This window comes from Gopherus flavomarginatus, chromosome 19, assembly GCF_025201925.1.
Source record: "Gopherus flavomarginatus isolate rGopFla2 chromosome 19, rGopFla2.mat.asm, whole genome shotgun sequence".
NCBI classification, from domain to species: Eukaryota; Metazoa; Chordata; order Testudines; family Testudinidae; genus Gopherus; species Gopherus flavomarginatus.
In genome coordinates, this window is record NC_066635.1 from 25,313,059 (window position 1) to 25,338,586 (window position 25,528).

At 44.9% G+C, this 25,528-nt stretch overlaps 1 protein-coding gene across 2 annotated transcripts in view; it reads left to right on the forward strand.

Annotated features, from left to right (window-relative positions):
* MYO1C (myosin IC) overlaps positions 1 to 25,528 on the forward strand; it is a 139,379-nt gene that overhangs the window by 10,825 nt on the left and 103,026 nt on the right. The window contains exon 1 of one of the 2 annotated variants that reach the window (XM_050929289.1): positions 5,510 to 5,630. The exons of the other annotated variant lie outside the window; for it this stretch is intronic. The gene's annotated coding sequence lies outside the window, so the exon portion shown is untranslated. Of the gene's footprint in view, positions 1 to 5,509; positions 5,631 to 25,528 lie in introns of those variants that run through there. 2 annotated transcript variants of the gene reach the window in all.

Sequence of the window (25,528 nt, forward strand, 5' to 3'; positions counted from 1 at the left end):
CGCAAACCCTGCGCTGAATAAGATTTTTTTAAATTTCTTCATCAGCTTTTCTATGCCACTCATCCCAGTAAGTGTGTCTCACAGTCACTAATGAATTAATCTTCATGACACCACTATGAAAGAACCGAAACAGAAAAATTAAAGGCAAATTTTCAAGTGTGTACTAATGTAGGAGTGCTCCCAACTTGTAGATCCTGATTATGTTTTGGAGATCACAGTTCCCATTGATCGACTTACATTGGAGTGATGAGTGTTCAGTGCTTCTAAAAATCAGGCCATAGGTATCTAAAGTTGGACACAGAAAAATATACGTAGTTACTGGCCACTTTTTCAAATTTGGGTTTAAGCAGCTTGCCTACTTTCATAAAGTGTGTGGTAGACATGGGAATAGAGCCAATTCTTTTGGGTCCCAGGCCAGAAATTTATGTGTAAGAGCATTTATGTTTAAAACTGAAATTTATGTCACCCCCTACCTAATTCACTACACATTCTTGAACAGGAGTCTCACATCTGATACCCTCACCCACTGAATGATCCTACATCACTTGTTGTCCATGTTGTGCATTAACTGAAGCAGATTGTATCATAATGTATACACACAAGGACATAGAATTAAGGTTGCATTGACAATCTTAATTCTGGCATTTTCTTGCATTTGAGTGTTTGACTTTGCAAGCTAATGTTATTCAAATTCAGTGGGTTTGTAGGTTTTTTTGGAATTATCTAGATCTAAAATAAAAGCAGCAAAAAAACCCCAAACACAATCCCAAATTCTAGCACATCACTGCAAACTTATATTTTTCATAGGGCTGTAGCAGAATTTGAACCTCTAGGCTCTTCAGATTCTCTGCACATACTACTGCCACTTGTTTTAAGAGTAATCATGTTAGCCAATTAACAGTACTGGTCAGTTATTCTGTCTCTGCACCAGCTGCTAGAAGGGGATACAATGCATAATTTGCAAGTAAGTTCCGTAATTAAGTGCTAGACAACAGTGGAACATTGGGGATCAGTAGTTCTGGCTTCTCTTTTTGGCTTTGAGTGGGATGGGTTAAATTGCTAAAACGGGGGGAGGAGGGGAGTGGGAGCAGTGGCTCCTGGATGCTAATTTGTTTGTTCATCTCATGCTCCCAAAATTAAACTTTAACTTTAAGAAGGGCCAGATTCATATGTACACTGTTTCCCACTTTCCAGTGAAGCAAATCAGATATAAAACCAGTTTAACTGGCTTGTTAGACCATATGGAATGTACCAGTGATTTGACCTTTAGCCTTTATCTGCTCTGATTGTGAAGAAACACTCAGGTCACATTTTGTAGGTTAACTCGCAGGTTTCCAAACTTTTGCCAGCACATCCCCATTTTAAAGAAGTATTTCCAGCCAGGACCTCAGACAGCGTGGAAGATGCCATTTTGCTCTACAGAATGGCGCCATCCACACATCATGATCTTGCATGCTCCATATGTACAATTCACTGCATGAATTATGCTATTTTCCTCAACAAAATGATGTCCTCTGCATAGTGTGACCTCGTACATATGGTGCATACAAGGTTGTGTTGGGCGGAGGGTGCCATTTTGTAAAGTAAAATGGCGTTGTCCATGCATCATGTCGTCTCCCACACTCTACATGCAAGGGCACACTGTCCAGAGCAAAATGGCATCCTCCACACACTAGGGATTGCTGTGACCGCTTCTGCTGAAATGGGGTTGTGACCCACAGTTTGGGAACCACTGGTGTAACTGATGCAGTGATGTCTGCCTCAGTTGGCAGAGATTCTGAAGCAAAAGCTCTGAAAGGGATAAATTGCACAATTAATTTCAATTAGGTGTTAATTGAAATGCCCAATACTAACTGTTTCACTGCTGATCAAATCATGGAGGAAAAGAGGTATAATATATGCTATGAAGATGTGTACAGTCTATGGATGACAGCTCACTTGAGCAAAATGAGTGTGTGCTGCTTTGCAGTGATGTGTTGTTGACATGTTGGTCCCAGGCTATTAGAGACACAAGGTTGATGAGGTAATATCTCTTATTGGAACAACTTCTGTTGGTGAAAGAGACGCACTTTTAAGCTTACACAGACCTCTTCAGGTCCTTGTAGTTGCCACTGCTTATTTTTTCCCCTAATCAAGAAGGACTCAAGCCCCAGTGCCTAACAGGGCCCAGCAGGGCATCTAAGCTCCTTAGGGGGGCATTGTGCCTGAGGAGCTCAGCAGAATGTGCAATAGATTACAGTGTTCAAAAGACATTTGTATGTGGCATCTCAAGTAGGTGGAGCTTGGTTTGTCGATGGAACTTGAAGATATAATTTCTTTCCCCCACTAAGATTTATGTGCACTTCACATCTGTGTGTGTATGTAGCATGCTGGGGAGGTGAGTGAATATCCCTGTTACTCCAAACAGCTGATGGCCACCTAAATGTAAGGGGGTGATTCCTCCCACTGACTTCAGTGAAGTTACACTAAAGCTTGATTTTGTCCAGGGGGCTTACCTGAGTTTATCCTGATGATGATTCATGCCCAGTAACAAGTCACTGGGGAGAAGAGGTAAAACTCTCTTTTCCATCTCCTTAGAAGTTTTGCCTGTACACTTAAGAATGAGAGCACTCCCCAACAGAGGCTTTTCTAATAAATAAGCTAATGTTGTTTATATTATAGTAGTGTCATCAGTCCCAAATCAGAGTGGATCCCCATTGTGCTAGATGCTCTGTAAATGCAGAATGGGAAACTGGTTCTGTCCCAAAGAGTTTACAGTCTAATAGACAATACAAAGGGATGGAGGGAAAACCAGAGGTACAGAGAGGTGAAGTGACTCATCTGAGATCACACTGTAGGTCAGTGTCAGATCTGGGAATAGAATCCAAGTCTCCTGACTCCCAGTCCTGTCTGGTATCTGCTGGACCAGTGATGCTGCTTCACTGCTTGTCTCTTATGTATGCAAAATAAGTGCCCAAGACTAGTATGAAAAACAGCCTGATGGTGGCTACGGAGGCTAGATTACAGTAGGTACAGCAACATCATCTACAGTCAGCCAGTTTGTGTAGCTCTTTGCGCAGTTTCGTGAGAAGAAAATTTTAAAATGACCCTTTTTCTCCTTTTAAACAAACCAAGCAAAAGAAGCACAGTCAGCGCCTCCCCTTTCATCCAGGTTTCTGTTCTCAAAGTTCTCATATATAAACCCTATGCTGTATGATCTTCATTGCAGAACAGATAAGAAATTTACTGGAAATTAGGGCTGTCAAGTGATTAAAAAATGTTGTTGTGATTAATCGCATGGTTAATTGCTCTGTTAATAATATGCCTTTTATTTAAATATTTGTTTTCTACATTTTCAAATATATTTCAATTACAACACACTACAAAGTATATTATTTTTTATTAAAAATATTTGGACTGTCAAAAAGAAACAAAAGAGAGTATTTTTCAATTCATCTAATACAAGTATTGTAGTGCAGTCTGTTTATCATGAAAGTGGAATTTACAAATGTAGAAGTATGTACAAAAAACAACTGCACTCAAAAATTAAACAATGTAAAACTCAGTCCTCCTCCTTGTTCAGCCAGTTGCTCAGACAAACAAGTTTGTTTACATTTGCAGGAGGTAATGCTGCCTGCTTCTTGTTTACAATATCACTTGTAAGTGAGAACAGGTGTTCACATGGCACTGTTGTAGCTAGGGTTACCAGATGTCCTGATTTTATAGAGACAGTCCTGATTTTTGGGTCTTTTTCTTATATAGGCTCCTATTACCCCTCCCCCCATCCCGATTTTTCACACTTGCTGTCTGGTCACCCTAGTTGTAGCTGGCATCAAAAGATATTTATGTGCCAGATGCACTAAAGATTCATATGTCCCTTCATGCTTCAACCACCATTCCAGAGGACATGCGTCTAGAGTGCTGATAACAGGTTCTGCTCGATAACGGTCCAAGGCAGTGCAGACCAAAGCACGTTCATTTTCATCATCTGAGTCCGATGCCACCAGCAGAAGGTTGATTTTCTTTTTTGGTGGTTTGGGTTCTGTATTTCCACATTGGAGTGTTACTCTTTTAAGACTTCTAAAAGCATGCTCCACACCTCGTCCCTCTCAGATTTTGGAAGGCATTTCAGATTCTTAAACCTTGGGTCCAATGATGTAGCTATCTTTAGAAATCTCCCATTGGTACCTTCTTTGTGTTTTGTCAAATCTGCAGTGAAAATGTTCTTAAAATGAGTAACGTGCTGGCTCATCCTCCGAGACTGCCATAACTTGAAATATATGGCAGAATGCAGGTAGAACATAGAGCAGGACACATACAATTCTTCCCCAAGGAGTTCAGTCACAAATTTAATTTAATGAAAAAAATAAGGCATTACATAATCTGCATGGAAGCATGTCCTCTGGAATGGTGGCCAAAGCATGAAGGGGCATATGAATGTTTAGCATATCTGGCACATAGGTACCTTGCAATGCTGGCTACAAAAGTGCCATGCGAAGGGTTCTCACTTTCAGCTGACATTGTAAATAAGCAGACAGAATTATCTCCCGGAAATATAAACAACATTGTTTGTCTTCACGCTTGGCTGAACAAAAAGTAGGACTGAGTGGACTTGTAGGCTCTGAAGTTTTACATTGTTTTGTTTTTGAGCGCATTTCTGTAACCAAATAAAAATCTGAAGTTGTATGTTGCACTTACAGGATAAAGTATCAGAAGGGTAGCCGTGTTAGTCTGGATCTGTAAAAGCAGCAAAGAATCCTGTGGCACCTTATAGACTAACAGACGTTTTGGAGCATGAGCTTTCCTGGGTGAATACCCACTTCATCGGATGCACCTACAAAAGCTCATGCTCCAAAACGTCTGTTAGTCTATAAGGTGCCACAGGATTCTTTGCTGCTTTTACAGGATAAAGTGATTGCACTCTAGTCCTTGTATGAGGTGAACTGAAAAATACTATTTATCAATTTTACAGTGTAAGATGTGTAAAATGTAGCCCAGTTTAGGATGAGGATGATTGGTCGGTGGAGGTTATTTTGATTAATTGAACTAAACTTTGTAGAACCCCTGTTGTCCCGATTTTTAAATAGTATGTCCAGTGTAAACAAGCTCTTTATTTACTGCTAAGGAGGCAAGAGCTAGAACAGGCAGGTTGTGGGGAAGGCGGGCTGGCAGGGAGTCCATCGTTTGGCAGGCTCTAGTCAGAGCAGGAAGGTGTGTGAGGCGGGGGGGTAGGGGGGCTCAGGCAGGTATTTCCTTCTCACTCCTGACTTCTGCCCTGTAACGTTCCAGCGCGGGTTAGAAAAGCAGCAGCGACTCAGCGCTGCCCGGCGGGAGGCCGGCTTGGGCTAGGCTCGGCGGGGATGTGAAGCACTTGGAGCTGGTTTGGCTCCACGAGGCCGCCCGCCAAGTGAATTGCTGCTGCCCACATTTCCGGGCTGAGGGCCGCGCGGCCCCGGCTCGGTCCCCGCCCAGCGCCGCTGAGGGCGGAGTGAGGGCAGCGGCTTCACCGCGCTCTCTCCGCATGCTCCGGAGCGAGACGGGCGCAGGCTCCGAGGGGAGCTGGAAGTGACACGGTCTTCGCGAGACCCTCCGCTCCTGCCGGGCCAGGCGCCTGCTTCCCGCGCGGGGCGGGCCCGATCCCGACCCCACAGGTGAGACGGGCGGGGTGTCCTGCCCGCAGAGCCCCCATCGCCGGCCGGCCCTGGGCGGGCGTGAAGTCAGCAGCGCTTCTTGCAGGCCCCTCGCTAGTGATGCTGGGAGGCTCCAGGGAAAGGCTGAATGGAAAGGCGGGACCTAGCGACCACGTTTCACTTTCTGCGTTTGCAGGCGAGGGAATAAGTGTGTGTGTGTGTGTGCGTGTGTGTGTGTGAGAGACCCTTACACTGAGCGAGTCCCTGGTGTGCGTAACGGCAGTCGGCCTGAAGAGGAGGAGCATATACTGTGTGAGAAGCCCCCAGCCTCGGAGAGCCAGCCAGTATGCCCCATTTGATAGTTATACCAACATTGACTCACAAAGTAAGTGTGTGTGTATTCACCTGATGCGTGTGTTGTGTCAAGATAATGCGTTCTTTGAGTTTTGTGCTGCTTCAGAGAGAGGCGCTCCTGGGTAATAGACATGAAAGCAGAGAGGGAACTTCTGTAGATGAAAGCTTATGCTCAAATAAATTTGTTAGGCTCTAAGGTGCCACAAGTACTCTTGTTCTTTTTGCGGATACAGACTAACACGGCTGCTACCCTGAAACACGAAAGATATTGTTCCTCAGATGCTTAAACTCTCCGAGTGGTATGGAGCTGAAAGCAACAGGCAAAATTGCCAGTCTACCCTTTCCTAAACTGAGAATGCTTTGGTTAAGTCTTTAAAATTGCAGTGTAGAATTTAAAAAAAAAAAACCACCTCATGGTATGTTCCTCAGATAATCAGCAAAAAATTTCACTCCAAAATGTTACAAATTGCATTTCAGAGTAGCAGCCTTGTTAGTCTGTATCTGCAAAAAGAACAGGAGTACTTGTGGCACCTGTTCGCTTTACAAATTGCATTATTATTCTGTTTATATTGTAACACCCTAAATTGTTTTAATTAAAACAAAGTGAAGTCCCCAAGAGGACCTGTTCTTCAGGAGGGTGGTGTGAGTCTTAGGGTTTGGCTACACTTGCAGCTGTACAGCACTGCTGTGGGAGCGCTCTCGCGGCAGTGCTTTGAAGTGCGAGTGGTTGGAGCGCCAGCACTGGGAGAGAGCTCTCCCAATATTGCAGGTACTCCACCTCCCTGTGGGGATTAGCTTGCAGCGCTGGGAGCCATGCTCCCAGTGCTGGGGCACTGTTTACACTGGCGCTTTACAGCGCTGTAACTTGCTGCGCTCAGGGCTGTGTTTTTTCACACCCCTGAGTGAGAAAGTTGCAGTGCTGTAAAGCACCAGTGTAGCCAAGGCCTTAGATAGCCTGTTAATAAAATCATCTAGAGGGATGATTAAGAGATGGGTGTGGCTGAGTGCAGAAGAAAGAAGCTGATTTTGCATTTGCTGTAACAAAGGTGGTAATGGCATGTAATTTTAAAAGCTTTTATTCCTTATTATCCGAGAGAGAGTGAGAGTGTGTGTGTGTGTGTGTGTGTGTGTGTATTTTAGGTAATTATATGGCTCCCTTTGTGTGCCTTGGTAACAAAATGTGCTTTTCTGGAAGGGTCTTAAACTATGTTGGAATAATAATAATTTGCTCTTATTTAGCAGTTTGCATACACAGATCTCAGAGCACTGTACAAAGGAGGGTTGGTATCATTAGCCCTATTTTATAGATGGGGAAACTGAGGCACATCTTGTCCAAGATTTACACAACAGGTTAATGTCAGAGCTGAGAATAGGATCTACGGTCCTGGCTCCCAGTTCAGTGCCTTAGCTGCTGCACAATGCTGCCTGCCCACTTCACAGTCATGATTAGGACCCTACCAAATTCATGGTCCAGTTTGGTCAATTACGTGGTCATAGGATTTAAAAAAACATAAATTTGATGATTTCAGCTATTTAAATCTGAAATTTCACTGTGTTGTAGTTGTAGGGATCCTGACCCATAAGCATTGGTGGGGTTTGCAGTACTGCCACCTTTACTTCTGCGCTGCTGCCAGCAGTGCTGCCTTCAGAGCTGGGTAGCTGGAGAGCAGTTGCTTCTGTCCCTGAGCTCAGCTCTGAAGGTAGAGCTGCTACTGGCAGCAGCGCAGAAGGATGGCATGGTGTGGTATTGCCCCCCTTACTTCTGAGCTGCTGCTGGAAGGGCGCTGCCTTCAGAACTTGGTGCCTGGCCAACAGCTGCCTCTCTCTGGCTGCCCAGCTCTGAAGGCAGGGCAGAAATAAGGGTGGCAATACTGCAACCCTCCTAAAATAACCTTGTGACCCTCTGCAACCCCTTTTTGGGTCAGGACCCCCATTTTGAGACAAACTGATCTCCCCCATGAAATCTGTATTGTATAGGGCAGTCAATAGGCGAACCATAGGCTAATTCTGGACTATCTGATGCTTTTGAATGGACCCCAAAATATTTTTATGTAATTATTATTATTATTTTATTATTATTTATATTATTATTTTTCTCTGGAGTCTGGACCTTGACTGTACCTTGACCAAGAAATTTGGACCTTGACAAAAAATAGACTACCCCGGTATAGGGTAAAAGTGCACAAGAGACCAGATATAATGGGGGAAACCAGATTTCATGGTCCGTGACACATTTTTCATGGTCATGAATTTGTTAGGGCCCTAGTCGTAATCCCACATAAGTGGATATGATTATTTGTAAATAACAGTAATTTAAGGAAAGTATCTGACTGGTCTGCAGAAAGGGTTCATCTTGTTTTAATGATTTTAATCTTCTCTCCTGTAATGTGACTGCAGTTACTTTGTATTTTTATGAGTTTGCAAAAAGACAATGAACCTGGGAACTGGTATGGACAGTGTTGCGCTATTACAGTTAAGGAGGCTTTGATTGGGCAACTCCCTCCATCACTACAGGTAGATGACAAATGCTTTTAGTTTTCATTGTCTTTGGACTGACTCAGTAAAATTCTTAGATTGATGTGGCAAGCAGTGTGTCTACAGCAGGGGTCGGCAACCTTTCAGAAGTGCTGTGCCGAGTCTTCAGTTATTCACTCTAATGTAAGATTTCGCGTGCCGGTAATATATTTAACCTCTTTAGAAGGTCTCTTTCTATGAGTCTATAATATATAACTAAACTATTGTTAAGTAAAGTAAATAAGGTTTTTAAAATGTTTAAGAAGATTCATTTAAAATTAAATTAAAATGCAGAGCCCCCCGGGCCGGTGGCCAGGACCCAGGCAGTGTGAGTGGCCCTGAAAATCAGCAGTGCCATAGATTGCCTTCCCTGGTCTAAAGGTAAGCATAGTACCAGTCTGGAGAGAGTGGATTGTTCTCACATCTAGTGTTTGGCTATTTTCCCCCCCTCAGTGTTAGATACTTGAGTACAGCCCTATGTTTTTGTGATAGCCTTACTCTGCACAGGCGATGTCTATACTACCACTTATGTCTGTAAAACTTATGTCGCTCAGTGGCGTGAATATTCCACCGTCCAAGTGACGTGAATTACACCAGCATAAGTGCTAGTGTGCACAGTGGAGATGGGAAACGTGAAGTCTGGGTCACCCAGTAGGTCCATAGCAGAGCCAGGGATAGAACCCAAGTCTTGTGAGTTCCAGGCCATTCATGGTTTCTCAACCTGGGAATTGTGAACTGATCCAGAGAGGTCACAACCATATCCCTGCTTTTATGGCTAGATGGGAGGTTCTGAATTTTTTTTTGTTCTGTTGGAACATGGGGTCACAGCATGGAAAATTTTGAAAACCTAGTGCACCTTGTCGCCCCATTTGGAAGAATGAGAAGATAATTGGCACTTTTCAAAACAGCTAATGACTCCTTTAGGATAGCCCGATGTCTAGGATAGAAATTCCAGTATGTCACCAACGAGAAAGAAGTAGAGGCACTTGCTTTACTATCCCTCTCAGTAGATGACAGCAAATGAGGAAACTTTCCGTGCTGGTGGTTGCCATGGGATTGGCACTCTGAGATCGTGTTTTCACATAGCAGACAATCACAGTTAAAACCATATTTATATACAGCTGAAATGTAGTTGCAGTGAAACCAGTTTATAACATGGCTTCACTCACTCAAATCGCCTAAAGAACAGCTCTCGGTAAACTTCTCTCGCTTACCAACAGAAGTTGGTCCAATTAAAGATATTACCTCACCCACCTTGAGCCTTACTCAAATTATGTTAATTTCATGTTTGGAAACCTGTGTTTGAGACTATGCAGAATTACTGTTTGTGTACAGTAATTTGGGACTGGACCTTCTTCACAATGTAGTGTATCTGCATTCTACAACAAACCAGGACACGTAGACTGAAATCAAGCAAAGTGTCTTTCTCCAGGTTTGTTCCATTGCCTCCTATCTGGTTAGTCATCTTTTCTTTAAGTCCTGTCCACACTGTGGTTTTTAACTGTTTGTAACCAATTAGTGACATGGTAGGCTCTAAACATGATTTGTGTCCAGTCACAAACATAGTTAGTATGGTGATAGTAACCACGACAGCTCACCTTGTCTCACCCTTTCCAGTGGTCTAGGTTCATATGTAATTGTCTTTGTGTAACAAAGCGTAACACTCTTATGTTATGGAGTGTTGGGACCACCCTCATTGTGCCTCAGTAACTGGATTGATTGATCCTTCTGGCTTTGTCTGCTGTAGGACATTCCGGAATGCATTGGTTATGTCCTCTGGGCACTCTTTCCTTTGTTGAGGCACTGTGGGATAGCTTCCTAGATTTTCCAGAACGTACTGACACGGACATGCTGAGACAGCAAAGTTAGGTGTTACACTGACAAAGTTTGTGTTACGACAGAAGCTACTGGTGGACAGAACTCCAGCAGTCTTTGTTGTAATTATGTCACGTGTATCATGTTCTGGTGGCAAAAAAAAAGCTTCTATATTCTTCCAAGGCTGCCCTCCATTATTTCAGGGGCATTAGTTACCTTGGTCACTCCGGTCAATAACACTTGCTCTGTTGCAGTTTACACAGTCCATACGCTCTGGCTCACTGTGGTCTTTCCCATACCAAAGTTGTCTGCCAGAGACTGCTGGTCTCTAGAGTGCTTGGAAACACTTCCACCAAGGATGGCTGTCATAGGTAGCTTTTCTTCTGTGCGACAGCTGCTCATTTCACACACCCATTCATAAAGTGCACTTGGCTGGTCACTGTCAGTTTGGACTTCACAACACTGACGCACCAGCAGATAGAGCTCAGTCTAGCTCATTTTCTGCCCTCCCTGTAGTTCAAATCAGCAATGAATGAACACAAACTTTAGTACACCTCTACCCAGACATAATGCGACCCGATAGAACACAAATTTGGATATAACGCAGTAAAGAAGCACTCTGGTGGGTCAAAGTAAGTTCGATATAACGCGGTTTCACCTATAACATGGTAAGATTTTTTTGGCTCCCAAGGGCAGTGTTATGTCGGGGTAGAGCTGTACTTGTGTCTGCCTTCTTGTCAGATGGCACCTTGGGATGCATCTGGGGTGCTGCTTTCTGCCCTACTTGGCTTCTAGGCACTAAAATGAAGGAGATGGAAAAAGCAGCAGCTTGCAATGACTGGAAGACCTAGACGCTATGACTTCTGTGGCAAAGGAATTATGAGTTTTGCCTAAGAAGTCCCCTAATCTTAGGCAGAAAGTGGAGGTTGTCTGGAAAAAAAAACCTGCATAGTTTTGGCATGGGCAGCTGCTGCCAAGACACTGCAAAAGATTTTCCTAGAAAGACAGACAGAATGCTAGGAGTGAACACAAAAACACAATTATGATGGCAGACAACCTGTTGTTTGGATGCATGCTGAATATTGCAAATTGCAGCTGTTTAAAGAGACCATGCCTCTAACTGGTCCTAAAATTATTATTTCGGCCATAGTGTGGATGAGACCTTTCTGTCACCAGTTTACCAAAAGTATTTGGGTGTCTTAATTTAGCAACAGTATTCTTGTATCTACCCGAAGGCTTGACCCTTATAAAGGGCAACACTGGGTTTTAGATCTGTTGTTTTACGATAAGGTGTGTTTGGAACAGCTGAACAGCTGTTGAGATATTAAGAGTCCAGGAAGGCGTTTGTTGCACAAATACTGAGTTGCTGTGACTTTTATGGAGCTATGGCACTTTGCACCAGCTGAAGATCTGCCCCTAAGTGTATTTGGCCATTAAGGTAAAAAGAGCAGAGTTGTCTAAACAAACGCAACAGAGCTTGAAAGCAGCAAGTGTCCCATGGCTTTACCTCACTTTAAAAATCAATTGTATTCTTTATTTCCATTAACTAAGAATTTAACAGTTGTCTTTGGAGTTTTCATGACTACCTTCTATTTAACTTAAACAGGACATTTCTGTCAAAAAAGGAAGTGTACGTACTGACGCGTTTCAACACCAGAGCACCTGACAGGAGTAGAGGACAGTCAAGTATGAAAATTCAGGTGTTTGACCTTTACTAGTACGATTGTCATTCAAAGTTAAAAATTTAGATAAATCAGTTTCCTATAGCATAATAGTGAGACCCTGTTCTGTTTAACCTCTAAGAAGTTAAATTTAATTGAAATAGAATAGCTGCAAACCATAGAAATAGAGGGAAATTCTTTTCCATTTTGAAATATTTCTCTCTGTCATGCAATGAGTTGGGGTTTTTTTAAACTTGCTAATGGTTACTAATTAATCTTATATTGTACATTCTGCACTGAATCAGTGTTTACTCAGGGAAGTAACTTTCAACAGCGAGATGTTTGTTAATTTTCATAACTAAAATGAGCAATTTCACAAATTACAGAGCACCATTCTGTAATCAACTTTCTGTTTAAAATAAAAGTAACTGACACATATTTAAAACACTAAACAGTGGACCTTACAACCTATATTTCTGCAGTTGAAGTTTCTAGTTGTTGCAATTGTTGCTGTGACCAACAATGCAGTTTTTAAAAACAAAATATTGTACAGTCAGAGGTATTAAAAGTTATTAGAGAACTTCTAGAGAATCCTATAAATCAGGGCTAATCTACACCGGCAACGCTAAAGCACTGCCACGGCAGTGCTTTAACATGCCTTGTGTGGTCGCAGCGCTGGGAGAGAGCTCTAAAAACCTCACTTCAACAAGGGGCATAGCTCCCAGTGCTGGTGCCTTGTCTACACTGGCGATTTACAGAGCTGCAACTTGCTGCGTTCAGGGAAGTGTTTTTTCACCACTCCCCGCTCCGAGTGAGAAAGTTACAGTGCTGTTAATTGCCAGTGTAGACAAGCCCTCAGAAAGAGAAGAACCTTGTTCTGTCTGCCATCTCCAGTGTTCAATAGCAGGTTATTTTCTGTTCCAAGCACCTTGCAGACAGTTCAGAATTGCTGCTTCTGTGTACTGAGTGGGGAAGAAATGCCTACAGATCCTCCTGCCAGAAGTTGTCTCACTAAGAATTTGGATGGCAACACAGACCACTCTTTTGTTTTGTTTTCTAGAAGCAGTGAAGGTTAACAGGGAGTGGTTTATTGTGGTGCTCAGGGGCAAAATTTTTCACATCTGTGAGCAACATAGCTATGTTGATTTTTAAGTTTTGAGTGTGGATCAGCCTGAGTTGGGGAGTAGTGTCCTGATATGAGGAGGGTAATGAAGGAAGTGAGAACAAATTGGAGAGAGCATAGTAAAATGTGATTGGAGAGTCCAGTTGCAGTTACCAGAATGTGTGTGCACTGCAGAATGGAAGCATAGTGCCCCTTCCCTGTTTTCTTCCCAACTTGGAAATTAACAGAGCAGAGCAAAGAGGATAATGGGTCTATCCCATTTAAACTAAACCAGACCACCTGCCAATTGTCAGTGTAAGCTTATGGTATTCTATGTCCAACTGGATTATGTGAGAGGCTCCTTCCAAATCTCAGTTGTTGACCATGTTTACCTGGTAGTTAGTGCTATTCAACCTTTTTCAGCTCAGAGTGAGCCGCACTGAGGATTTTTCTGCTTGGTACAATGTGGGACAAAGAATGTGCTGTATATTCAATCTAAAGCAATGAGAATTCAGAAGATGCTTTTGTGTGCCTGTTTGTTTTTTTTTCTGCAGAGGCTTCAGCTAAGTTGGCTTTGTGTCATCAAGTGAATTTTTGCCTAAAATACTAATTGTCTGCCTTCTGAGATAAGCAGCATCTCTAAAAATATCTCATTGGTGTAGATCAAGGAGGGGCACTGCCATTTAGGGCATATCAGTGGAAAGGAATATTTGTACAACCTGGACATTACTTTGAAAAGATCAGTTCTGCTTGTAGTAAATACCCGGAGGGATGAGCTGGAGTGCCAATGAGAAGCGCAGATGGGAAAGTAATTCAAATACTTCCTGGATGGATTGTATTTTCTAAGGGCTTGTCTAAGGGTGTGGCTGGCATTGAAAGTCTGGCGGTGCAGAGGAGCTAAAGCAGGCTCCCTGCCTGCACTGGCCCCACGTCGCTTACAGAAGCAGCTCACATGTCCCTGTGTGGCTCTTGGGAGGGGGGAAGGTGGCTCTGCACGTTGCCCCTGCCCCCAGCACCACCTCTGCAGTTCCCATTGGCTGGGAACTGCGGCCAGTGGGAGCTGTGGGGGCAGTGCTTGTGGGCACGAGCAGCATATGGAGCCCCCTGGGCCCCCTCCCTCCAGGGCTGCAGAGTTGTGCCAGCTGCTTCTGGGAGTGGAGCTGGGCCAGGGCAGGCAGGGAGCTTGCCTTAGCCCCACTGCACCACTGACTGGGAGCTGCTGGAGATAAATGCTTTCTGGCTGGAGCCTGCACCCCGCACCCTAACCCCCTGTCCTACCTTGGAGCCCCCTCCGCCACCAAAACTCCCTCCACACCCCTTACCCCCTCCCACACCTCAATCTCCTGCCCCAGCCCTGAGCCCTCTCCATTCCCCATACTCCCTCCCAGAGCTTGCACCCCACATCTCCTGCACCCCAAATCCTTGCTCCAGGCTCAGCGTGGAGCCCCCTCCCACACACTAAGCCTCTCAGCTCCAGCCCAGAGCCCCCACACGCACCCCAACCCTTTGCTCTAGCCCCTGTGAAAGTGAGTGAGGGTGGGGGAAAGTGAGTGATGGAGGGAGTGGGGATGTTGTGAGCATTGTGGAGCAAGGCTGTTTGGGTTTGATTAGAACAGGGATGGCCAACTTGTGGCTCCAGAGCCACATGCGGCTCTTCAGAAGTTAATATGTAGCTCCTCGTATAGGCTCCAACTCGGGGGCTGGAGCTACAGGTGCCAACTTTCCAATGTGCCAGGGGATACTCACTGCTCAGCCCCTGGCTCTACCACAGGTCCTGCCCTCTCCCCTGAGCCTGCAGTGCCCTTGCTCCTCCACCTCCCCCCCAGAACCTCCTGAACTGCACAAAACAGCTGATTGGGAGGTGTGGGAAGGGAGAGGGAGGCGCTACTGGGCAGGGCTGCTGGTGGGTGTGGGGCGCTGGGATTAGGGGATGGAGGAACTGATGAGGGGCTGCTGACGTGTTACTGTGGCTCTTTGACAATGTAAATTCTGGCTTCTCAGGCTCAGGTTGGCCCACCCCTGGATTTGACAGTTTGCAACCCTAGTAGTAGAGGTAAGACAACTCAAGGGCCTGGAGTCGCATGGGTGGACACGTGGTTTAGAGCCCCTTAACTAGTGATCACTGAGCTTGGCCATCTGTTTGGAAAGCAAGTTCTGATTTAGGTATTTTCAAGACTTTGACTATATTGTTTAAGATGTGCAAGATTTAGGTTTGGTTTTGTTCCATCTCATAAAATAAAGCCTCCAAGTGGCTACTTCTACACAGAGCCCAAGTTCAGTTTGCTGAAGTGTTTAACTCTGCAGCCCCCACACCTATGTAGAAGGCACTGAGACTGTTTTATTTATGCTCTTTAGAAGGTTACTCATAATACAGTAGTGAGTAGGACTTCCGGATTAAACTGTGCAGAAGGTATAGAGTTTGTATGTGGCTGATCTTGTGATCCATTTTCTATCCCAGTAATTCCCCAGAATGTGGAATTTGTAAGACCATCAGACACCTGTGGTCTCCTTTGATAGCCTGTTTCATATGAAAGGAATCCTGGGAATGTAAAGGGCTCCCTGTCTGACTTTTCATCTCTGTGTGCTGTTTCTTCCCTTCCCCCTCCAATATATATTGTTGGAGGGGAACCAGAGCCGGCTGGGATAAAGTCAAACAGGAGGAATTTCTGAACACACAGAAAACGCCCATCAGCTTACTGTGCTTTGCCACTCCTCCCCTTTGTGGAAAGTATGATTAAAGTCAGCCCTCCACCCCTGAGTGCATGAACCATGCACACACAGACGCTGATGCCAGATTCCCTTCATTCCATGCTGCTGACTTCAAGAAAGACTTGCTGCGACAAGCTGGAAATGGAGGCTGTCGGCTCCGTCTGTAACCCAAAGGTTACATCTGTGCCAGGCCTTTACCCTAAAATTTCCCACTCCTGCTGTTCTACTGGTAGGAGCTCTTGTGTTGATAACGTGCCAGCAGCCACTGGTATGTTAGGCACCATTTTGTGTAACCTTTTCAGAACTGTCTAGATCAGGGGTCCCCAACACGGTGCCCACGGGCTCCATGGTGTTCGCGGGGGCATATAAATGCGCCCGCGTCCTGGCTGGTGGTGGAGCATCCGCGGAAATGCCGCCGAATTTCTGCGGCATTTCACCGGCGACACCTCTCGATGCTGCTGCTTGCTGCCGACAAGTGACGTCACCGAGAGGCGTCGCCCCCGAATTTCTAAGGCATTTCGGCGGCGACTCCTCTCGATGACACCGCTTGCTGCCGACAAGTGACGTCATCGAAAGGCTTCGCCGCAGATATTCGGCGGCATTTCAGCGGATGCTCCACCGCCGCCCCGGTCCTTCGTCTGGCGCCCACCAGACGAAAAGGTTGGGGACCACTGAGGGTAGTAAAAATGTCGGTAGCCACTGCCATGCTATCTATATCTTCTCTTCCTGTCAATCAGGCCCCTAGTTGGGAGGTCAGAGAGGGCCACTTCTGACTCTCTTGCCCCAACATCCGGGTGGTGCCCAAATCTTGCTGCTGCTTCCTTCACAAAATGCTTACAATTTGTGTTTTGTTTTGTTTCTGTCTAGGCATGCTTAACTCCCTGACGCCCACATTGCCTCTCTCTCATCCATATAAAGTGCAGCTACTGAGATCCTCTTCCTTGCCTGTCACACAGGGACTCTGAACTCCCCCCTCGCCACCCACCCTTTGAATCCTTCCACTGTCTCCCCATTTCAAGACATCAAGTACAAGCTTCATTTCCTTCCCTTCAAGTCCTTTCATATCTCTGCCCTTCCTTGCATGTTCACTCTTGTCTCTTGTCGCAACCTGTCTCCCCCGCTTTGCAAATGATGCCCGCTTCATCATGTTAGTTTGTCATACAAACATCTCCGCACCTTCTTTTAGGCAGCCCATTATGTACAGTACTCAGTCTTTTAGCTTCTCCTCCAGTCCCATTTCTGGCCAATTAATGATGCTCTGAGGGGTAATGGGGAATAACTGGTATTTTGTTTATAGTTATTGGAAGAGGAATTGCCCAATGTTGTTTATTTATCTAAAAATTGTATATGTTTAATGATAACTTTATTCTTACCATCCCACCCTTCACAGTAGTTTTTTTTTTCTTTCCCCCCTCCTCTTGGATTGTGAGCTAGTTGCGGAAGGGAACATGTTTCCATAAGCGTCTGTATAGCACCAGCACAGTGGGGTCCTGATTCTATTTGAGGCCTCTGACTGATACTGAACTATAAATATTTGATATTAAATGGATGAGGTATATTGTCATGTGTTAAAATGTAACAACTGTGTTACACACATTAGCCTGTTTGCTGCCATCATAAATTTAATGATGAACTATAAATAGTTCATCCAGACATAGGAAACTGTAACAAGCAGAAATTGACTGAGCGTACCTGTGGACTGTTCCCCCCTCCCACCCCCCGAAGCAGTATCTCTAGTATTGAGCTTCCTCTCAGCAGTGCCTTGCCAGTACTATGTTAGGATTGCAGCGGATGTCTACATGAATACATTTATTCTTCTGTAGAACCATAGGAAAACTTACCAGTATCAAGTATCTACAAAGTACTTTACAAATATGTAAGTTTCACAATAGCCCTGTAGTAGTCAAGCAGTATTTTCCCTATTTTAAGAGAGGGATAGATGCACAGAGGTTAAGTGATTTAACCCAAGATATCACAGCAGGTCAGTAGCAGATTAGGGAGGAGTCCTAACTTAGTCCTCTGTTCTGACCATAGACTGTACTACCATAGAATCATAGAAGATTAGGGTTGGAAGAGACCTCAGGAGGTCTCAAAGCAGGACCAACCCCAACTAAATCATCCCAGTAAGGACTCTGTCAAGCTGGGCCGTAAAAACCTCTAAGGATGGAGATTCCATCACGTGACAGTGCTTTACCACCCTCCTAGTGAAACAGTTTTTCCTAATATCCAACCTAGACCTCCCCCACTGCAACTTGAGACCATTACTCCTTGTCCTGTCATCTGCCACCGTCTTCTGCAGACTAAATAAGCCCAGTTCCCTCAGCCTCTCCTCATGACATTGTGTATAAGAAAAAACATACTTCCCTTTTACCCTGCTAATATTTGGGGGGAAGGTGCAGTCTGGAAGCATTGAAGTGAGAGACTGTGCTGCCAGTGCTATAACTGAGAGTTCTGAAGGGGGACTGGCACTGCAAAGAGCAGCTGTCCTGTTTCACCTGTGTGGCTCACTTGTTATGCAGCATGTGTAACTCCAAGTGGCACCCCCATAATTGATGAGGCTTCTCTTTGCCATTTGTTTTACTTACCAGTGACGACATCACAGTTCAGTGATGAACTTCAGTGATCCAGGTAACATAAACTATTAGAGCTTTCTATTGTCCTTTTTTAAAATGTAATTTAATGTATTCATTTTTGTTTTTACCTCTAGCCATTCAGGAAATTTTGTTCCAACTGAACCAAACCCTCAGACTTCTCATTCTTTCCTTTTCTCCCTGAGTAGGTCAAAGGGGTGAGGTGAGTCCAGTGCTTAATCTTGCCTAATTGAAGTAAATGGAAAAACTCCAGTTAGGAACATGAGAACATCTAGCCCAGTATTCTGTCTTCTGATAGGTTTCAGAGTAGCAGCTGTTTTCGTCTGTATCTGCAAAAAGAACAGGAGTACTTGTGGCACCTTAGAGACTAACACATTTATTTCAGCATGAGCTTTCGTGAGCTACAGCTCACTTCTTCAGATGCACAGAATGGAACACACAGACAGGAGATATTTATACATACAGAGAACATGAAAAGATGGAAGTATGCATACCAACAGGAAGAATCTAATCAATTGAGATGAGCTATCGTCAGCAGGGGAAAAAAAACTTTTGAAGTGATAATTAAGATGACCCATAGAAGGTGTGAGGAGAACTTAACATAGGGAAATAGATTCAATTAGTGTAATGACCCAGCCTTTCCCAGTCTCTGTTAAGGCCTGAGTTAATTGTGTCTAATTTGCATATTAATTCGAGTTCAGCAGTCTCTCTTTGGAGTCTGTTTTTGAAGTTTTTTTGTCTGTCACTGAGTGGTTAGAGAGGTTGAAGTGTTCTCCCACTGGTTTTTGAATGTTATGATTCCTGATGTCAGATTTGTGTCCATTTATTCTTTTGCGCAGAGACTGTCCGGTTTGGCCAATGCACATGGCAGAGGGGCATTGCTGGCACACGATGGCGTCTGTCTTCTGATAGTGGCCAGTGCCAGATGCCTCAGAGGGAATGAACAGAGCTTTGACTTCACTTTGAGCCTCATCCTGCCTCACTGTCTTGCACTTTGGCCATCGTCATCTTGCAAAATCCTCAGTTGACTGTAGGGGAGCTGTTAGCACCCCTAGGTTGCATACCACTTCCCCCGATAAAGGATTCTCATGACATATTTTCTTTGAGAACCTCTAGCACAGTGGTTCTCAAACTGGGGGTTGGGACCCCCTCAGGGGGTTGTGAGGTTATTACGTGGGGAAGGAGGTCGCAAGCTGTCAGCCTCCACACCAAACCCCTCTTTGCATCCAGCATTTACAATGGTGTTAAATATATTAAAAAGTGTTTTTAATTTATAAGGTGGGGGGGTCGCACTCAGAGGCTTGCTATTTGAAAGGGGTCACGAGTACAAAAGTTTGAGAACCACTGCTCTAGCGCCTCCATTCTTCACAGCAGATCATTGATATTTGGCAGTGGGGATGCCTCAGGTTAGGGAAGTGGCTTTTCTTTGACCCAGGAAATTCCGTTTTGCTTTTGCGGAGATATAAACTATTGAAAATAACCACTTTCCTTCTCTCATTTTTGCGCCTTGGGGAAAATATTTGCATCCTGACAAAGTAACTACATCCATATACCTCCTAAGGCCAGGCTTGTGTCCCTGCAACAGCAGCAGTAGCGGACACTGTACTGGGAACACCTGGAGCTACTGGAGCAGAGCATTCGGGACAGGGGGAATTTTCTCTCTCCACTTGTGTGTATTCATTATGATAGTCTGTGTGATCACATACTATTTTTTTCCCTCAGAACCTCTGCCTTACTCAGCGCACAGGATGGGCCAGAATTAGAAGTGTCAGGCAACTATAAATCTGTCATTTTTTAACTCTCAAGTGCTTGAATTTGCAATCTAAACATAGGTTTTGTATGTAATTATTCAGCTTCAGGATGTAGGCCCCATTGTGCTACTGCAACAGGGGTGGGCAAACTTTTTGGCCTGAGGGCCACATCTGGGTATGGAAATAATATGGCAGGCCATGAATACTCACAGAAGTGGGGGTTGGAATGTGGGAGGAGGTGAGGGCTCTGGGGTGGGACCAGAAATGAGGAGTTCAGGGTGCAGGAAGGGGCTCTGGGCTGGGGCAAGGGGTTAGGGTACGGGGTGTATATGTGAGGGCTCTGGCTGGAAGTGCTGGCTCTGGGCTGGGTTTGCAGGTGTAGGAGGGTGCTCTGGACTGGAACCAAGGGGTATGGGGGGCGGGAAGGGGATCAGGGCTGGGGCAGGGGGTCAGGGCAGGGGTGCAGGCTCTGGGCGGCGCTTACCTCAAGCAGGTTCCAGAAGCAGTGGCATTCCCCCCCCCCACCCACGATTTCTTCATGGAGGTGCGGCCAGGCATCTCTGGGCGCTTTCTTGTCTGCAGGTGCCACCCCTGCAGCTCCCATTGGCCGTGGTTCCTGGCCCCAGTATGGAGCGGGGCAAGCCCCAGACCCTGCTCCCTGGCTGGAGCTCGAGGGCCAAATTACAACATCTGAAGGGCTGGATGTGGCCCACACCTGTACTACAAGCATATAGTAAAACTGTCTCTATCCTGGAGTGCTTATTTATGGGTTTAATATGAAATCTAGAAGAAGACATTTTCCTATGTAATTAAAGGATTGTCTTCAGAACTGCTCATATCTTTTATGTGTTGTAATACCTATTGTATACTGAATACAGCACTAGCACATTTTGCACCTTGTACTTTGTCCAGCATGAAGCAGAGTGTTTAATATGATTTTTATATTTTCACTAGGTATATTTTTTTTTGCAGCAAGTGACTGAGTATCTGAAACACTGCGCTATTGTACTGGAAATCTGGAGATATTTCTGAGATATTGTGTTCCAAAAACGACAGGGTGGGGGGTTGGGAACATGCAGAGGCAATTCTCACACTTATAGCCAGAGCTCCATGTAGTCGTGGCACAAGTGGAACAAATTCCACTGCAACAGCCCTGAATTCCATGGCAGTATTAATTTATCCTATTTGTCATGAAATACTCATGATTCCCATCCCCCATACTCCTACATAGACACACACAGCCATGACTTATGGTTGAAAATACTCATTGATGTAAAATTTTGTCTGATTATTTTCAACAGTAACTGTATTCAAAGATTTATTTTCCCTGTTTTCCAGGGAGCTAGGTCCTCTCCCCAAGCCTTGGCTCCCTTAATATTGTCCAGGCGACTGAGCTCAGACTTCCTTCCTCTCTCTCCCTGTTGTATGCCAGGGAAGAGGGGAACTTATGGGCAGCTTCAGCGTTTCATCTCTCTTGCTCCCCAAGCCTCAACTGCTGCACTCTTCTGCAGGCAGTACAGTTCACCAGCTTGTGCTACTGTCTCCCATAGCTCCCTGATTGCAAGCTGGACTGCAGGTCTGGCTCTCCATCCCCATGATGCCTAGTTCCATAGTTCAGTGAGCATGCTTTGAAATCCTATTAAATCTTCCCCTTGTGGGAAAACCTGAAGCATAATGGGCAGCTGCAGGCAGGTCTTGATAATAGTGCAGGGAGACTGAAAAAAGAAAAAAAAAAGGAGGGTTCTTGGCTACAGCAAAATAGTAAAAACCATTACATTTTGGAAAAAAGCCAAATTCCACATCTGCAAAATCTGAGTCCATGGGTCCCTGGTTGTGATGCATGGGGCGTTTCTACCACTTGTAGCTATTGTTTCAGGTTGTCTGCAGACTCAGGCAGGCAATACTGGATTGGTTACACTTGGTCATATTTTTCAAGGTTATCTCTGCAACCATAAGGGCGAGAAGCATAATTTTTTAATAATGAAAGCTGAGTTTCTGGTCTAAAATTCTGAAGCAAGGGATGAATTCTGCAGAATACCCAGGGCACTGCTTATGGTACATGTACATCTGAGCTTTGGGAACTATTTAGAAATTACTTTTCCACATGAGCACCCTCGTACAGCACTGAAACTTAAGAGATGAGATTAAAAAGAGGCACATGGTCCCTTCTCATAGACTCATAGATTCTAGGGTCAGAAGGGACCAATGTGATCATCTAGTCCGACCCCCACTTCAGCTTCTTCATTTCTACCATTAGCTGTCTGTGCAGGGACCCTCTCTCTAGGGCTGGTAGGATTTACTCCCCTCCCCCCCGCCCAGAAAATTTCTGTATTTAGTGTCTTTAGTTAGACTTTCTGGTTTTTGGACTGCAGCACTACTAGACCTGGGTTGACCCAGATCTTGGCACCAGCAATATCGTGGCTAATGCAGCTCTCAAAGACCCAGAGGAAAAAGACCAGTTGTAAGTAGACTGTTTCTTGCCCCTCTGTGTTCCAGGAGTCATAGGCACACATCCAAAACTTAATTTGTCTTAGGGAGGCTCACTCTTATGAGAAAAACCTATCACTGCCTATAACAGAGATTTTATATGCTAGGATCCCAAATCTGCCTTCAGATCAGCAGCAGTTCTGTTTTCCTCTGTGGTTTTGAAGGTGTTCATGTTGGGGAAATGGGGCACCTGTGGCACAAAAACAAATATACTGGACCCTTTGCAGTCTGACTGGCACATGGGAGAGAGCCATTTCAGGAAAGGAGTTCAGTTCTGGGACCCCATTGGTTCCAAAAACTTCCTTGGCTCAAAAAAACCAAACAAACCCTGCTTCAAACAGGAGCAGGCTAGTGCAGGGCCCTCTGAGGTTGGAGATTTCCTTGGCACTGAAGAGACCTGCTTCAGAGAAGATACAAGCTAACATGGAGCCACCTTTGGTGCCACAACTTCTGTCAGAAAAATCCTTCTCTCTGGCAGAAATTAGTTGGTGAGAGAACCCAGTTTGTGCTAGGACTTCCTGTAACACTGAAGAAACCATGAGGCTGTTTGTTCTGAGTCTTATCATGTCCATCTCCTAGGCCTCTATCAGTCTCTCTTGTTTTTCTTTAAAAAAAGATATTCAGTCCTGTTCTCCTCTGTACTTGAGAACAATGGCAAGAAGGAAAAAAAGCATGTAGTGATCTCATGCTGGAGCCAAAGCACTACCCGTAAGAAGAAAAGACACCGTCACTGATCCAGGGAGCACTTGGGTGATCATTCTAGCCTCTGGGACTCCCAAGGTGTCTCTTCCTTGGGGTGGGGGTGTGATATAATGTAGGTCCCCTAAACACTGATGTGTTACTCTCTCTGGACCTATCATTCTTCCCCAAAGGGATCTGGTAATCTGTGCATATTCAGGTCTGGGAAGTGATGCCACCTCTTTGCTCTTGTAGTGAGGGTTCTGAGGACTCCCTTTGTTGTCTCTGCTGCTGTCTGTGATGGGCTGTGAGGCTCACCTGCATAGTATTAGAGCCCAGACATTCATGAGTGCTCATTCTCCCTATAGCTCTATGAGGAGATTCTGTAGCCCTGGGGAAGAGGTCACTATTGTCAGGGACTGCCACCTACATGTTGGTGGCCTGGACAGTATGAAAGATGGTTGAGGCCTGTGAGAAACTGAAGGACCCAGATCCACTGTTGAGATCTCAGGGGCTTATTCAGCCTGATCAGAAGAAGTAGTGTTACCTCAGACCACACTTTCATGTCATTACTTCTGCCCTCCTGTCTAGAACCTCCAGAAACAGCAGAAGAAACAGGGTAAAAGAAGGCACTTCAGAGAGCCTAACTGCAATATCTGCTACCTACATGCTCTCCTCACCTGCCAGAGTGTCAGTCTTTACTTTCTTCTCTATTTTCCTTTCCTCTCCTCCTTTTGGTGATTGACTGGGCCGTTTCTTTAGTGCATAGTGTGGAATTACCACAGATTATTGGATGCTAGAGATTCATTTTGGGTACACAATCCAGTTCTTCTCTGTGTCACCATACAAGCCCCCTTACTTTTTTATAATGGACTTATCTTTTCAAGAGTCAGGGGCTCCCTTGCAACCAGCACCAATGCAAAGTGCCTTCGGTCTTGTTCCAGAGTGGTAAACAGAGTCTCAGTGAAAGATGTATTCCTAATAGACTGGAGCAAAGGGCTTCTTTATGCCTTTTCACTGATCCCAATAATTCTGCAAGCAGTCAGAAGGATGCAACAAAACAGAATGAGGTCATAACAATTGTTCCACTTTGGGCTGGTAAGAGTTGAGTTGGGGTTGGGAAGAAAGGTAGTGGTATACTTATAAGTTCTGCCCATATGAATCAACAAAATGAGGTGTTGCTTAGTAGATTGTGCAGATGTTCAGACTGTTAGTTCATGTTCTCTGGGCTCCCGGAGCGTGGCTTCCCCTCATTATCCTCATGGTCTCGGCTAGGCTTGGCCCCATTTTGATTGGGGATAAATATAAGGTGTAGTATTTCCAAAAGCCACCCACTTGTGGCATCAAAATGAGAAGTCACAGTAAAATTTGCAAATCCCCCTTTCGTAAGACTGATATACACATAGGGCTTGTCTACATTTGAAATGCTACAGCAGCACAGCTGCTGCACAGCACTGTGTCACTCTAATACTTTGGCATAGACACTCCCTGCAGTAAAGGGAGGGGTTCTCCCTGTTTGTACTGGTGATTAGGTCGGGTTAACTATATCACTCGGGTGAGGATTTTTCACATCCCTGAGTGACATCTCTGGGTCAACTGTAATTTTTGAGTGTAGACATGGCCACAGTTTTTGTCTCTTAACTATATTGGTTTCTAGTGAAAGTGGCACAAATCCCTAGTATGCATGCCGCTATACTGGTATAAAGATGCATGTAATGTATATGCCCCCCCCCAAGATTTAGGGGTATAAATTGTACCTATATAAGCATCTTTATGCTAGAATAAAGGCATGTCTACATGAGCCTTTTCTGCGCAGTAAGCCAGGGTGTAAATCTACAGTGTTCCAGTGTGCTGTGCGCTAAAAGTACTGCAGTACGTCAAAACGGGCTATCCTCAAATGTGGGATCTAAACCTGATACTGTATAGACTAACAGACGTTTTGGAGCATGAGCTTTCATGGGTGAATACCCACTTCGTCGGATGCATGTATTCACCCACGAAAGCTCGTGCTCCAAAACATCTGTTAGTCTATGAGGTGCCACAGGACTCTTTGCTGCTTTTACAGATCCAGACTAACATGGTTGCCCCTCTGATACTTGAAACCTGATACTAACAACGCTAATAGATGTGCTCCCTGAGACTTAACTATCTTCTACAGGGATAGAGCCCTCCTAGCAAATTTGTACCAGACATGGTTCTGAGTTCCACCCTTATCTGAATCTTGGTCTCCTAGTATTCATCAGTAGACCTGGTTCTG